At 38.5% G+C, this 15,361-nt stretch overlaps 1 protein-coding gene across 1 annotated transcript in view; it reads left to right on the top strand.

The window, feature by feature from the left end:
* Positions 1-15,361, top strand: part of Sdk1 (sidekick cell adhesion molecule 1) — an 827,695-nt gene that overhangs the window by 518,407 nt on the left and 293,927 nt on the right. The window lies entirely within an intron of this gene.

Raw genomic sequence — 15,361 nt, 5'->3', positions numbered from 1 at the left:
TGTGCTTTAATTAAAAGACTGAGTCATGAAGAAAATATACCCAAGTTGCTGTGGTAGGGATGGTTTATTTATGGGGATTTTAGTTTGAGGATACTAAGTGTTTGTCTTTCAAACATTAGTTTTTATTAGTTTTATTGGTACATTTTAGGTGTACAATATGACATTCATCATTGGAAATTTGCACCTTTACATAGTCTCTCTGGGTTCTTAATTTTTCCCACTCCCATGTCCTCCCTTCAACCCCTCCATGCGTCCCTATTTACAAAGACTTTGTTTCCATTGTTTCATTTTCTCATATTAATTCCATTCCCTTCTTTCCTTTCCCCTACCCCTCCCATTTCCCTTTCTCCTTTGCCCCTTTTCTTCCTATTTCACATTATCTAATATACCTTTTAGTCCTTATTTACACTTTCAGTTTCTCACACTAGAGAAATGGCATTTACACATGGGTGTCCTATTTATTTCACTTAAGAGTATAGCCTCAATGTGCATCCATTTATCAATAAATGTCTCTAATTTCTCTTTTTTGATGGCTGAGTAGTACTCCATTTTATTTAAAAACCCACTTTTTCTTTATCCAGTTTCCAGTTGATGAACATTTGGGCTGCTTCCAAGTTTTAGCTATTACAAACTGTGCTTCTATGAACATGGGTGCACATATATCACTATGGTATGAGTCTTTTAATTCTTTGGGGAAGATACTCAGCAGGGGAATAGCTGGGTCAAATGGGACTTTCAGTCCTAGTTCTTTCAGGTATCTCCATACTGATTTCCACAGTAGTTACACAAGTCTGCACTCCCACTAGCAGTGGAGCAGGGTTCCTCTTTCCCACACAGCCCCGCCAGCATTTCTTACTGGTTGATTTCATGACAGAAGCCATTCTTTCTGGGGCAAGGTAGAGTATCGGCATTGTTTTCATTTGCATCTCTCAAATGACCAGTGATGTTGAACATTTTTTCATATGCTTATTTGATATTTCTACTTTGTCTGAGAAATGTCTGTTCATTTTATATGCCCATTTTTGGACTGGGTCTTTAAATTTGGGAGGTCTGATTTGCTTAAGTTGTTTATAGATTCTAGATAGTAGACCTTTGTCTGACGAACAGAAGGTGAAAATTTTTTCCCACATTGTGGGTTGTTTCTTCACACTCTTGGTGGTTTCTCTTGCTGTGCAGAAGCTTTTTAATAAGAAGAGATCCCACTTGTTGATTGTTTGTGCTAGTTCACAGGCAACTGAGGTTTTGTTCATAAAATATTTTCCTACATACACCAGTGTCTTCAAGAATTCTACCTAACCTCTGTTCCAACCAGTTCAGTGTTTCTGTTTTAATATTTCGATCTTTAATCCATTTCAATTTTAGTTTAGTGCACGGTGAGAGATATAGGTCTAGTTTTAATCTTCGGCAAGTTGAAACCCAATCTTCCCAGCAGCATTTATTAAAGAGGCTATCTTTCCTCCAGTGAAGGTGTTTGGCTCCTTTGTTGAAGATGATTTGGCTGAGTGTGTCTGGATTTGTTTCTGCATCTTCTAATCTGTTCCACTGGTTCTCCGGTCTGTTTCTTTGCCAGTACCATGCTGTTTTTATCACAGTAGCTTTGTAGTATAGTTTCAAGTTGGGGGTTGTGATACCCACTGCCACATCTCTATTGCCTAGAATTGCTTTTGCTATTCTGGGCCTCTTCTTCTTCCAAATGAATTTTTGGATTGTTTTCTCAAGGTCCGTGAAGTATGCTGCAAGAATTTCAATTGGGATTGCATTGAATCTACATAGCAGTTTTGGAAATATGGCCACTTTCACTATGTTGATTTTTCCTGCCCAGAAGCAAGGGATGTCTTTCCATTTTCTGATATCATCTTCAGTCTCTCTTTTCAGAGTGCTATAGCTTTCAGAGAAGAGGTCTTTGATTTCTTTTGGTAGGTTGATTCCTAAGTATTTCAATTTTTTGGATTCTATTGTGAAAGGAATTGTTTGCCCTATTTCTCTCTCAGTGAGTCTGTCATTCATGTAGAGGAAGGCTATTGATTTTTGTGTGTTGACCTTGTGTCCAGCTACTTTTCTGAATTTGGTTATTAAGTCTAGAAGACTTTTGGTGGAATTCTTGGGGTCTTCTATATAGAGTATCATGTCATCTGCAAATAATGACAATTTGACTTCTTCATTTCCTATTTTTATTCCTTTTATTTCTTTCTCTTGTCTAATTGCTGTGGCTAATATTTCCAAGATTATATTGCACAAGAGTGGTGATAGTGGACATCCTTGTCTTGTTCCTGATTTTAGTGTGAAGGATTTCAGTTTTTGACCATTTAGTATGATATTGGCTGTTGGTTTTTCATAGATGGCTTTTATCAGATTGACGTAGAGACTGTCTATTCCAATTTTTTATAGGGTTTTTATCATAAATGCATGTTGGATTTTGTCAAATGCTTTTTCTGCATCTATGAAGATGATCATATGGTTTTTGTCCTTGGTTCTATTGATATAGTGTATTACACTGATTGATTTGCGTGTATTGAACCATCCCTGAATCCCTGAGATGAATCCCAGTTGGTCAGGGTGTATGATCTTCTTGATGATCTTCTGCATTCTATTTGCCAATATCTTATGAAGGATTTTTGCATCTATGTTCATTAGTGAGATTGGCCTATAGTTCTCTTTTTCAGTTGGATCTTTCTCTGCTTTAGGGGATCAAGGTGATGCTTGCTTCCAGGAATGAATTTGGGAGTATTGCTTCCCTATTCATTTCACTGAAGAGTTTAAACAGTAGTGGCAGTAGTTCCTCTCTAAATGTCTTGTAGAGTTCAGCAGTGATGCCATCAGGACCTGGGCTTTTCTTGGTTGGTAAGTTTTTAATTACATTTTCAATTTCATTGATTGATATTGGATTGTTTAGAATTTTTAGGTCTTCTTCGTTCAACTTTGATAATTCATACATATCTAGGAATCTGTCCATTTCTTCTGTGTTGTCCATCTTATTGGCATATAGGTTCTGGAAGTAGATATTGATGATCCTCTGGATTTCTGCTGGGTCTGTTGTAATTTCACCCTTTTCATTCTTAATGGCATGAATTTGGGCCTTACCTTTTTCTAATAAGGTTAGCTAAGGGTTTGTCAATTTTGTTGATTCTTTCAAAGAACTAACTCTTGGCTTCATTGATTTTCTGTATCATTCTCTTAGTCTCCATTGCATTGATTTCTCCTCTGATCTTTATAATTTCCTCCCTTGTATGAGGTTTGGGTTTGTCCTGCTCTTCTTTTTCTAGAAGCTTGAGGTTCAGCATCAGGTTGTTTAATTGGGCTTGCTCTGTTTTCCTAATATGAGTATTCACTGCTATGAATTTCCCTCATAAGACTGCTTTCATTGTGTCCCATAGATTCTGATATGTTGTATTGTCACTGTCATTTAATTGAAGGAACTGTCTGATTTCTTCTTTAATTTCCTCTATGACCCATTGGTTATTCAGAAGTGTGTTGTTCGATTTCCATGTGTTTATGAAATTCTTGCAGTTTCTTTTGCTATTGATCTCCAATTCCATCACACTATGGTCTGATAATATAAAGGGGATAACTTGAATTCCTTTGTACTTAGTTAAATGTGTTCTATGAGTGAGTATATGGTCTCTTTTGGAGAACGACCTGTGTGCAGCTGAAAGGAATGTGTATTCTGATTTTGTGGGGTGGAACACTCTGTAAACATCTGTTAAGTTCATTTGTTCTAGAGTTCAATTGAGTTCTAGTATTTCATTGATTGTTTTTTGTCCAGTTGATCTATCTATTTGTGACAGTGGGGTATTGAGATCCCCCACTACTATTGCATTAGCGCATATATGACTTTTCTTGTCCGGTAGTACTTCTTTTATATAGTTGGGCACACTAGTGTTTGGTGCATGGGTATTTATGATTGTCATCTCTTCCTCTTGCATTGTTTACAAGGATGTAGTTTCCTTCTTTGTCTCTCTTAATCAGTATTGGTTTGAAATCTACTTGATCTGCAAAGAGTTACTCCTGATTTTTTTGGGGTTCCCGTTGCATGGAGTATTGTTTTCCACCCTTTAACTTTCAGTCTATGAGTTTTCTTTTGAATTAAATGTGTTTCTTGTATGCAGCATATTGTTGGAGCTTGCTTTTTGACACACCTGTCAGTCTATTTCTTTGATTTGTCAATTGAGACCATTAACATTGGTGGTTATAACTGATACATATTGACTTATCATTGTTAGGACTTTTTCTTTCTTTTGGATTCTCCCCCTTTGCATTTTATTTCTTGTCATGCCCAAAGGATTAATTCTTTTGGGCTTCCTAGGATTGTGATCCTCATTATGTTTTCCTAGGATATTGTCTAAAATTTTTTGGAGTGCTAGTTTGGTATTCATGAAGTTCCTAAGGTGCTCTTTGTCATGAAAGTATCTTATTTCTCCATCAATTTTGAAAGATAGTTTTGCAGGGTACCTCAATCTAGGTTGGAAGCTGTTTTCCTTTAAGACTTGAAATATGTCACTCCAAGCTCTTCTTCCCTTGAGGCTTAGCATTGAGAAGTCTGCTGTGATTATGATGGGCTTTCCTTTGTATGTGATTTCTTTCTTTTCTCTAATTACTTATAGAATTTTGTTCTTCTGTTAGGTTTCTGGAATCTTTAACTACTATATGCCTATGTGTAGATTTTTTTTAATCAAGGCTATTTGGAGTCCTATCTGCCTCATTTATCTGTATGTCAAGTTCTTTTCCCCTGCTTGGGAAGTTTTCTGCCATCACTTCTGTGAAGAGTTTTTTTATGTCATCTGCACTGTCTCTTGTTTCTTCAGTGAATCCGATCAGTCTTATGTTATTCTTCTTTTCATCATCTAGCAGCTGCTGGATTGATTTCCCATGGTCTCTTTTAAAGAAATTTTTCTTTTCCTGGTCACTAATTACAACCTTATCTTCTGCATGTAAAATTCTGTCCTCACATTGGCTCATTCTGCTGCATAAACTTTCAGTGGAGTTTTTAATCTCCTCAAAATCTGTTTGCATCTGTTTTGTGGATTCCATTTGTTTCCAATGTTGGGATTTCATCATGTTCCTCAGCTCCTTTACTTTTTTATCTGTGTCCTCTCTAGACTTATTAATCATGCCTTGCACTATGGACACAATCTCTGCTGTTATCTGAGAAATCATTTCTGATTTCATTTTTTCCAGGTCCTCTTTTGTTGACAGTTCAGGGAGTCCAGGTGGTTGAGTATCAAGAGTATTCCATCTCATTTCCCTTTGGGCTTGCTTCAGGTGATCTGGGAGTCTGTTTTTGAGACTTGTTTAAGTGTCTTCTCATTTCAAGTGGGGGGCGTGGGAGGGATGTGTGTTGCTGGTGCCCGCACAGCTCACCTCCTCGGTGCTTGGGAAGGTAGTTCGCCGGCCTGGAAGGTTCACTGCCTCTGTGCTGAGGACTCATCTTTGAAACCTTACCAGTGAATATCTAGAGAAGGGAAACATCCAAAAGCAAGAATGTTATGGGATGGGGGATCCAAGGTGGGACCTCCTTTTTTTTCCATCTGTTTCCTTGCTTACCTTATATGTCAAATGTAGCCCAGAGAGTGGGCTCTAAGGTTGGCCAGTGCTCTCTTCTTTCTCCAGCCTTTTCCTTAGCTACCTCTTGTCTCAAGAACACTGGAGTATATTGTCATCATTCATTGGCATCTTGATGCTTTGTGGAATGAAATGCAGGTGTGCTGCTGAGAAAATACAGTTGGAAAATAGTTATGATGGATGATAAATTTTCAAAATACTATGTTCACATCATATGACAGTGAATTATATTGACCTATCTTCATAGTGAATTTCATCTTTTGAAAGATTTCTTTAAGAGATGGTTTTCCCTTCAGGCAGTTTGGGAAGTGTGTGGGACAGAATGGTGGTGTTTCCTTCATGTGGTCCCTCAGGACAGTTGCCCATGGAGTTTACAGGGTAAAGGTTTGTGCTGGAGTATGTGGATAATGGAGTGCACCCTCATCCTCACTTGCCCAACACATCCTGTAAATAAGTGATCTATACTGCTGTGCTGTGCAGTCAGCCTGTAAGCAACACCTTAATGCCCAGGGATTGAGTCCTGCTCTCCAGACCGTGGGCTGGGCAGATTCAGGTTTAGTGAGACCTTTTAATGCTTTGAAGGGTTATGCTCCTTAATGGGATGGGGAGCTGTCAAATCTAGAGCATGTTGTGTTGCTATTTAAAGGACTGCCTGAATAAAAATCATAGTAGAGATGAACATGATTTATCAAGTTATTTTCAACAGAGATAACAAAGGATGGAAATTGTATGATCAAGTAGATTGTGATTATTTTTAATGATTTCCAAGTTTTACAACTAGAACCATTTATACTATTTAGCAAATCTGATTTGTACTCATTTGTGACATAAATAGAATAGTAAGAGTCAAAATTGGAGGAATTCTGGGTCAGAAACAAGGGAATTAGCTTAGTCTGTTAGAAGGGGGAAAGAAAATAATTCCACAAAAATTCTGGTTCACTATTGGCACCATAAAGTTGTAAAATAATTTGCACTTTGTGGTTTCCTGCAGGCTACTCTGATGGCCAGTAGAAAATAAAACTAGTATGGTGTTTCCAAATTGTCATATGAATGCAATACAGTGGCATTAAATAATTGGAATATATAAATTTTTTCAGTAATTTCGGTTTCTACCCCAACCAAAAAGTGTATTGTAATCTGTTCATAACTATTATGATTAACTGGGTGCATTTTCTTCTCTTGTATATTTTTAACTTTTCATTGGCACCAGGTAAAATGTATGAAAGGTAAGCTACAATGAATTTGATGATCTGGACTTATTTTAAAGCTTAGGAGAAAAATCTACATTTTGTTTTTGTATATACCCTTTGCTTTTTATCAAGACCACATACAATCTGAGAAGGAAGATGGCTGAGGAAACTGCTTTATTTTAATTCTTCACAGAATCTTCCTGTGACATAATGGATTTAGCTACATGTTAAATGTACCCGTTATGCATTTCCCAACTGAAAGTTCTATTTTGAAAACCTCTAAAGATCAGAAGTCTTGATAAACCTGCAGAAATGCCCAGAATTTTGTGTTGAAATGTGGCTGCACTTTGTGTGCTGTACTTGCTGTTGGTGCAGGAGCATCTTGTGAGGCTGACACCTCCCTGATCTATTGTTAAATTAGATATTCTCAAGACCCTGGCACACTGTGGCAAGACAGAGTGTGTCCACAGCCTTAGACACCTTTTCCCACCTGAGGTAGGCTTTTGTAAAAACATCAAACAAGATTGATGAAAATTTAAAAAATCTTGCCAGCCAGCATTTCTGAAAAATCAAAAGATATTACAGCCAATTATCATTTAACGAAGGTAATTTCTTTCCTTGGTGTCAGGAGAATAAAGTAGAGGACCTTTGTGTAGTGACTGTGATCAGGGTAGCAGGGTGCTGGAAATCAAATTCTTGGTGGAGTGCACTGTAATTAATTTTAAAGTGGAGTGTTACTGGCCCTACCTCCCATTTCCCTTACAAGGGCAGCATGGTCTCAGAGTGTGATAGCAGCCAGGAACCAGCCTTGTCTCACAGTACCTAACCGAGTGATGCACTGTCACTCTGTACTGGGAGAAAAGAAACGTCCAGAATTGAGTAACCGAGAATTCAAAAGGTACAGCACCTTTCCAGTTGCTGAATATATTGGCTAGACTTGAAGTTTATGAAAAGCAAAAAAATAAAGAGGGTGTGGATAAATAATAAATGTTTAAATTGTACAAATGTTAGAGCGAAATGCAGCCCTGCTGTTTTGTGCATATTTAGGAGATGTGTTAATTTGTCTTAACACTGCTCCCTGTTTTTGCGGTTAAGAAGATAAATTGCAGCGCGGTGGTAGGCATCCCTGTCAGGAAGGAGCAGTCCCTGCACTCTCCATCCTCTGCTCACAGGAAATGCTTGCTGCCTTCGCAGGGGTGGATTCCCTTTGAAGTTCTAATGTGATGTGAAGCCACCAGATGTTAAGGACATAGGTGGGACCACTGAAGCATCCTGTATGAATTTTTCATACCTTGCTCCTACAGCTCAAGGGCACACCAGAAAAAGAATAGGCTGAACTCGCCCAAGAGTAGACATTTCCATTCTAAGGTCAAACCCAGGCAAGCTTTATAAACCTGTCAACCTGTTTTGGGCTCTCACTTTGAAGATTTTACATTGAGTTAACTTTTCTGGTTCAGATCTTCTGAGCTGAATTCATATGTGAATGGAAGTTTCTTCTTTGAAAAAAAAGTATCATTAGAAGATGAGAAGAATTCTGTACAATGATTAATCACTGCTTAAATGCCATTGTACATATGTTAGACATATCATCAGTTCTGATCCAGTATTCAGAATGTCCAGTGTAATGAGATTCTCTGCAAGGGATGAAGCTTAGATTAAAAAAGAAATGACTGCCTCTCTCCTTCTTGCTTTTTTCACTTCTTTCATTTTAATGTCTCCTCTTCAAACAACATTTGTAGATGGGATATCATTTTGGCTGCTCCTCCTCAGGCTGACAAACTCTTGCTTTTAATTCTGAAGACCACTTAACATTCTTTTGTCCTCTACAATGCTAATTTAACTGCGGACCTCATATATACTTAGTAGTTGAAAGTGGATTCCTGAGAATAATGTCTGCACAGTCATCCAAGAGGACTGCCCTATAAAACATGGCTTTTGGGCGCCTGGATAAAATTTTATTTTATTTTCCTATACCTTTCACGTTAAAAGGAGAGAAGAGGGAAGGCAGAAGCCTTTTAAGTGGACCCTGACGTACATGCATTGAATTCCTAATGCAATAGAAACTATTTGAAATGCAGTCTTATTCAAAACCAGTCTGGGGATAGGACCCACATCCTAGATGAGCCACTTAGACTCAAGCTGCAGCTCTATGGGTTGCATGATACTTGACTGTCAGAATTTGCTGATACATCAATAGGAAGTATATTTTGTAGTCCAGTCCTAAGTTTAACCATTTAGCCGTGTTGGGCCTGTTCACTGGGTGTGTAAGGAAGCATGACTCAAGAGCTGGCCCCAGTCTCCTGGAGCTGCTGAGGGGCAGAGATGAGCCCAGGCTGTGGTTTCCAGAGCTGTTCCACAGATACCCATCGGGAAATAAGCTCTGAGCACTGATCCGATGTAGGGTTTCTTATTTATTCATAAGTTAGAAGCATTAAGTATCATATAAAAGAGAGAAAGGTGAGTTAAACTGTGTTAAGTGTCTTGCTTATCATGAGAGTCTCATTCTATCTGTAGTTGATGTCTCCTGGTACAATAGGCACCATGTAAATAAAAATCCTCATTTTACTTGGCTTTCCTGATAATGTTTAGGTTTTTAGCCAAATTCTTATGACCTGTGGTTGCAGAAAATCGTGTTTCCTGGTAATGTGGCTCATGCTAACAATACAAGGGTCAATGCTGACGTTTGTCCTCGTTAGTGCTGGTATCATAAGTGACTCACATCTGTGGTTTCTTTACAGGAGTACAGTACTTTCATGTCCAGTTATCCCCTCAGTAAGAATTAATTTGAATCAAATTAAATGTACAAGCATGCAAACCCACTTCTCTAGTCAAAAGTGAAGCCCCTTGGAAGAGCCTGGAAGCAGATAGACAGCTGTGGACATCCTGTCAACCCCTTGATGGATGAGAATTTCCAGGTTGCCTCTTGGTATAGCTTGCATATAGAGTATGAAATGGGCCACCCAATGAAGTAGACTTGATTTGCAAGTTCAGTAGTGTAAAGTCTTAGTTTTTCTTATTTTTCAGTTAAAAGCACCAATAAAATGCCGCTCAAAATACTTTATGAACCCCAAATGTATGTATATATGCATTGGAGAATAAAGTTAAAATATGGGGCAGCTGCTGACTCTCAGCAAGACTTCAGTGACAAAAATAAGAGAAAGAAATTGCCTGAGTGATTAGAGATGAGACCATAATTGTCTTCCCCAGCCTCACAAGGCAAGACTAGATTATTTCTGTTACCACCTCCTGCTGTTACCATATTTCACCTCTTTTTATCCCCAAGGTATCTTTTTCCCTGTGTGATTTATTTTATCCTTACTTCACCACGGGTATGTCTTAGAGAGTCAGGCTAAATCCTGAATTGTAATTTTTCCTCAATTTCTAAGAAATTTAGGCTATTCCAATGTCCTTGGTCTCCCAAGGCAAAGATCTTCACACCAGGTTGTGTTATTTGGAGTACACAAAGATCTCCAGGGGACAAGCAGGATATGGAATTCTCAGGAAATCTTTCCAGTTCTTTCTTACGCTTTTCTAAAACCAGGCCTGTCAAGGGATACCTGAGGCCCAGATGGCTCTTCTCACTTAGGCCCTTCCCTTTTTGTGCCAGAGGGAAGGCTCAGGTATCATCATCCTGCATTTTAATACTGATGTTGTCTGAAGGCATGGATGCCCAGGGGCCAAACACAGGGACAGTTCTAAATAGTACTGGCTGAATTGAGAAAGTGAAAGACTCTAAAAACTGGGAAGTGAAATATTTTATAAACCTGGTGTTTTCAGTTCTCTACTGTCAACAAAATAAAGATGGGAGCCAAGTGTGCCCTCAGCTGACATTTCATCATGAATATTTTTGATTGTTAACTGTAATAGAGTCCCCACATTCTCAGGACTGGAAAGCATTCCAGCTCCTTTGCAGGTTGGGGGCCCAATGAGTAGAATATACTGTGTCACTTTCAGGCCAGGCAGTTGAGAGACAGTAGGTCCCCTTCAAGCCCTTTCCTGTGGACGCAACTGTGGCCAGGCCAAGTATTGAAATGGTGGAGCACAAGAAGGAAGCAACCTAGGTATGTGACTCAGAACTTGAGAAGGGTGGCCTTGTAGGGTCCCAGCACAACTGGACTTTAGGAGTAGGAAATGAAGCTTTATTGTTGCTAAGTGCTGAGATTTTGGATTGGTTTACTATTGATTACAACAAAGACTCTTATTAACTGTACTCTGTGGCTTTTGGTTTATAATTCCAGTTTAGAGAATGTATAGATATTCTACAAAAAATTTCTTCCATTCTCATAGCTTTATGTAAACAAAATTTCACAGCAGTTGTATCTGTAAAAGTAAAAGTACAACTCAAATTGGTGTTGAACTTCACAGATCCTGTTTTTAAAAATACATAAACTATTCATCAAAATTTGTAATGCATTCTTTGATTGAGTACCAGTGATAACTGTAACAATAACTCAATGGAGGAGGGTTTTTTTTTTTCAACAAAGCTGTATGATCCCTGGGTAAAATTTAAATTTATGTACATATTTTTTAGAGGCTATGATAGGGTGATCAATAAAATACTTTTAGTCATAAATTCTTAAATTAGAATAAACTTTGTGGGAGGAAGATAAAAAATGAGTTCAAGAAGAAAAGAATGATGTAAAATATCTTAATATTAGGAATTTGAGCTTGTTCATGTATTTTTAAGTGGGTGATGATGTGTATTAAATCTGTAGACCCATTTTATCAAATATTTAGATTCCTTTGAATATATATTAAAGACTGACACAGTAGTTTTGTTTTATTAAAACACACCAGAATATTAGAATATTAAAATATATTGGAACTATGTTATTTGGAGTCTTTCAGATTTATGATGAAAAATTTGACATGTGAACCTAAAATGTGAGAAAGATACATAGTTTTTACAAAGGTATTTCAGGCAATCAAGGAGCAAAAACTGTTCCAAGGTGTATGCAGATTTGATAATGATTTATAAATAAGAGTACTGTTAAGTGATTATCCAAGGGCATAGGTAGGGAAGGGCACTGGCTCTCCTCGAGCACCAGGCAGATGAGTTCATGTTTTCCTTAGCTCTACAGTCAATGATCATCTCCATTTCCCAACCAATCATATCCAGGCCCTGAGCGCTAAGGATACTGACCCAGTCATAGGATAGTAAGGAGAACTGGAGGACCCCAGCCAGGTGTGACCCCAAGCCCTGGTGTCTCCTTTGCAAGGGGAACATCACATTCCCCCAGGGCTGGGTGTACTCTTGGTGTCCAGCTGCCCAGGGGAAGTGCAACTGGGAAGGGCCATCTGCCAGTCAGCACCCTGCTTGGATTCTCAGACTTCTGCCACACAGTAGCTTTAGGGTTGCCTGCTTTCATTTATAAAGTGGGAGGCTTTCTTTTTTGATGCTAAAACCCCTCATGGTAAACATTCAGTCCAAGTGACCGGTGTGTTGGCCTTGAACCCCTCAGTGAGACATGTTTGGGTATGCATTGTGCTCTGGTACACAAACTGGGTATACACTGTGGTGTGGCTCAGTGCCACACTAGATGACACTAGAGTCAGTGCTTGCTAATGGAGCATCATAACAGTAAATTAAATGCACAGTAATACAGTGGTTATTTTATTATCGATCACGCCTTAGACACCACATAGGATATAAAATAAGACATGATTGGTCCTGCTGGGTTTATGGGACCTACACGTGGCCACACTCCCTCACTTCCAGGTGCTAACATTGAACACTGGTGCAGTTTATGCACAGAGAGTGACCCCTACCCAGGGAATAAGGTAAGCGCTCAGGCGAATTCATTAACCAGGCTGAACCTGAACTGGCTAGCTGGACTCTGCAAATGAACTATAAACATTCATTTACTTCTCCCAATTATCCTATGATTATTTGAGGGCACACTTGTCATTCAGCAGTGATTTGCCTAATAAGATTTTTTACCAACTCCTCCACAGAGCTCAGCTTCAGTAGTTCCTCCATACCACCTTCTCTCCTGCCCTCTTGTTCAGTGTACCAATTTAAATTATTACACTCAGATATTTAAGTGTGGGTGTCTGCTAATTGTAGCAGTTTCAGGGCTGGAACTTGAAGTAGCCCTACTAATGTTTACCCTTGACTCTAGGATCTAATTTTTCAAACTCAACCAACAGCCACATGCCTTAATTCAGATGACAGGGAATTTAAGATAATTTCATTGTAGTCTTCTAATAAATAGACATAACATTACAAAATGCATACTGTACTGAGAGAGACTCATAACTTGCTCCTGCAATGCCTTCCGGGCTCTGGACATTGCATGCACATGCTTTGTCTGCTTCCCCTGCCACTGAGACTGACAAGAAAAGATAACTTTTAGAGGGAACAAACAAGGATAAAGGAAAATTGAATTTTCCCTGAAGTTATTCTATAAACTTTACATCCATCATTCATCTTGTCTGGGGAGATCCTAAACAAAGTAATGCTTCTTGGTGGAGATGAAACCACAGAAGAGGTTGTTAGTTGTAAATGTAGTTTTCTTGGGGAAATGTATTTACTGCATAGTCTAATACATTGATGACCCTGGATAGTTCCTTGGTGTTTGACTTTTACTTTCTGGGCTAAACAATGCTAGCCCAGCCTTCCCAGTGTTATTTTTTCTTTTATGAATGAGTTCAGTATTCTGAAGCTGCTAATGAAGATACATCTGTTTAGCTTCTCATCTTTCAGAATTTTGAGAGTTTTCAAACCAGATTGTCTGACATTCTGGGCTAAATTGTCTTTGCATCTTTCTCCTTTCAGAAAAAATGAGAATATATGAGTTTCTGGTTTGGAGGGAACGTGTAGAGTGGGCCAGCTGCTGTAATAATAGCAGGGTATCTGTGCTAAGGATAGACCTCATCTTTCCTTGGTCAGTGATGGTGAACCTATGGCACCCATGCTGCAGTGGGCTATTTGTATCATTGAAGGCTCTAAAAGGTTTGCCATCACTGTCTAGGGTAACAGGAAAATTCATTCAAGCTGACAGGTAAGGGATAGAAGACATACTTTGGGCCAGAATATAATGAAAGGATGTTGTGGTAGTAACAGTAGTTATTTATTGTATGTCAACTCTGTGTTCAAAGCACAAATATGATATTCCATTAAAAATACGAACCTCAATTTAATCTTCATTTTAAAATAAAAACATTCTGAGGTCTATATTATCTGCATTTTACAGATGTGGGAATGAACCACAGGAATAGCTTTCAGAGTCTTACACAGTCAGGCAGTTTAGCTTAAAACCCCAGAGAGACTTTCACTGTTTTGTTTGTTGAGATTATTTGTATTACAGACTTGGATTTGATTTTGAAAATCATTTTGATAAGTAGTCAGGCTACTACTTTAGTGTATACAGCTTAAGAGTGGTCACCTTTAATCACAGTTCATTTCTACCTTTACCACTTAGTCATAATGTTTTATTACTGATCACTATAAATGATACTCCCCTGGCTCTTACAGAAGGCAATTACAGCAGGTAATTAAAATTGTAGATCTTTACAATGTGGTTGAGAATATTAAATCAAGCCTTAAGAAAATTAGGTAAAGTATCTTTTACAGTGAAAAACCACTTAGCAAGTCTGAAGTCCATGACCAAAGTCAGAGTCAGTTCTGGATTCTGTGCTTTTCCAAGAGCATATCATATCCAAGAGGGGAAGAAGTGGAATTTATATCAAAAATAATAGGAACCAGAAATTTACCTGAAGATGTAGCTTTTTCTGTGTGTTCTGATTAATGAATACTTAGCAATAGTCTCTGCCTGTAATTCTTTGTTACCCTAGGTAATTATTCTACCTTTTACGATCTTCGGGAATAGGCTCTTAATACACATCAGCTCCTGCTCTCCAGCTTCATGTGGCTCCTTATGTTCAGAGCAGGTCATAGGAAAGAACAAGAAACTCTGTGACCACTGATTGTCAGTGCAGCTTGCTCATTTGCCTAGAAATATCTAACAGGTATAGTCTCTTTTAAGATGGATTCCAAAGATTGTCATTCTATGTAATTTTATAGAACCGTAAAAATGAGAGCTGGGAATTCATTGATTCACCTTAATTTGGGGCTGGAATGACCATCTGAGACGTCACAAAACCAGACACGCAAAGCTCTAGCCAAACCCTTGAAAGGCTAAATGTCTTTCGATTGTGGTTGCTATTGTAGACCCAGGAGTAGGAGCTGGAGAGGGAGGAAGGCAGTGAGCAGCAGTCTGAGGCTGGGGCAGTCCAAGCTGGGTCCCACTCTGCACCATTCCCCTCTCTTTCCTAGAAAGATTGTTGCCCTCTGTTTCTCAAGGATGTCCCTGTTGTTTTATTAATTCAGAGAGGGTTGAATGTCATTTGGAAAAGTTTCCAGCACAAATGTGCTCCAGAATTGAAACCTCTCCCTTCCTATTCATCCTCATTAATTATAATGATCTAGGTATAGAAACCATATGATAAGTTAACCTTTGGTTATTTGTTCACTTCAAAAAGTGTAAGTGGTTTCACACTTCTTTACTCAAGAAAACTTCTGAATTGAAAAAATTGCCTCAGGAAAAATATATACAGTATTGATGTTATCATAAAGAAGCATCAAGTGAATATTTTGACCTTTTGTTTCT

Source organism: Heterocephalus glaber, unplaced genomic scaffold (genome assembly GCF_053883595.1).
Source record: "Heterocephalus glaber isolate CG9 unplaced genomic scaffold, H.glaber_assembly_v1.0 deba00001610, whole genome shotgun sequence".
NCBI classification, from domain to species: Eukaryota; Metazoa; Chordata; class Mammalia; order Rodentia; family Bathyergidae; genus Heterocephalus; species Heterocephalus glaber.
Note: the sequence above shows the minus strand (reverse complement) of the source record. Positions and strands in the feature narration are given on the sequence as shown.